We start from the raw sequence: 1,638 nt of genomic DNA, 5'->3' as shown, positions 1-1,638 counted from the left end.
ATGGCCACCAGCTGGTCAGTTTACCCAGAAGATGTCAAAGCAACACTAGCTATTACCAGAACATCACTACTCAATGCTGTCTTTCCCTGATCCCACAGATGTGTGTGTACGAATATGTGTGCATGTGTGTACAGATGTATCTGTACATGGATGTGTGTGTATACAGAGGTGTGTATGTGTATAGATGTGTTTGTATATAGACATGTGGGTGTACACAGATGTGTGTCTGAATGTGTGTGGATATGGATGTGTATGTACAGAGACGCGTGTGCCTGGATGTGTCTACATGTAGACTGTGTGCATGGATGTGTGTGTATAAGGACATTATGTGTACATGGATGTGTCTATGTGTAGACTGTGGATATGGATGTGTGTGTATACAGACGTGTGTACAGATGTGTGTAAAGCAGTATATATGGATGTGTGTATATGAATGTATATGTACAGATATGTCTACATGTGGATGTGTGTGAACATGGATGTGTGAACAGATATGTATATATATGGAGATGTGTAGATGAATATGCTACAGATATGTCTACATGTGGATGTGTATGAATATGGATGTGTGTGTGGACTGTGTGTGGGTAAACAGAATGTGTGTATATGAATGTATATACAGATGTGTCTACATGTGGATGTTTGTGTGTATGAGTGTGTGTGTGAATGTGTGAACAGATGTGTATGTATATGGAGGTATGCGTATGAATGTATATACAGATATGTCTGCATTTGTATGTGTGTGAACATGGATGTGTATGTATGGACACTGTACAGGTGTGTACAGATATGCATACAGATGTGTGTCTATATGAATGTGGATGTTCATGTGTGTGTATGGACGTGTGTATGGGTATGTCATATGTGTATGGATGTGTGTGTGTGCACACACAAATATACTGGCGCACCCCTCTCCCTCCCTTTTTACAGAAACAGAGGCCCGCTCCCATCTGCTCGCAGCTTTTCCTGCTGACAGGCACATCCTGGCGCCGGCTTTCTCCAGTCTGCATCAGAGGCTGCGTGGTGGCGTCAGAGCTTCCTCAGGGTGCACGTGAACAAGGAGAGCATGGAATTTCTCACCCAAACCACAACACCTTGTGGCTAAAGAGAACACCAGTTATAAATGTGTCAGGTCAGCAGGCGTAAAGTGGGGCTCTCCAGGCAACCCAGGACCCAACCCCCACACACCAGGAGGAGGGGCACTGAACAGAACGCTCTCCCTGCACCAACTTTAAATTCCATCAACCTGGAGACAAGTTGAACCCAAGTTCTGGCAGTTTGTATTCACAAGCTCATCTGCCTGCGTTTCCTCATCTCATATAAGGTTACAGAGAGGCCTCTCTGAGAAGACACTGGAAACTCAGGCAGAATCAGGAGACCCACTGCTGAACGTGCCCAGTGGTCATGCCTGGTGGGATCAAGTCTAAAGCTGCTATTTGTACCCTGGCTGGAGTGCAGTGGCACTATCTCAACTCACTGCAACCTCCACCTCCCAGATTCAAGCAATTCTCCTGCCTCAGCCTCCTGAGAAGCTGGGACTACAGACATGCACCACCATGCCCAGCTAATTTTTGTATTTTTAATAGAGAAAGGGTTTCACCATCTTGCCCAGGCTGGTCTCAAATTCTTGACCTCAAA

This window comes from Cebus imitator, unplaced genomic scaffold (assembly GCF_001604975.1).
Source record: "Cebus imitator isolate Cc_AM_T3 unplaced genomic scaffold, Cebus_imitator-1.0 Scaffold202, whole genome shotgun sequence".
NCBI classification, from domain to species: domain Eukaryota; kingdom Metazoa; phylum Chordata; class Mammalia; order Primates; family Cebidae; genus Cebus; species Cebus imitator.
Note: the sequence above shows the minus strand (reverse complement) of the source record.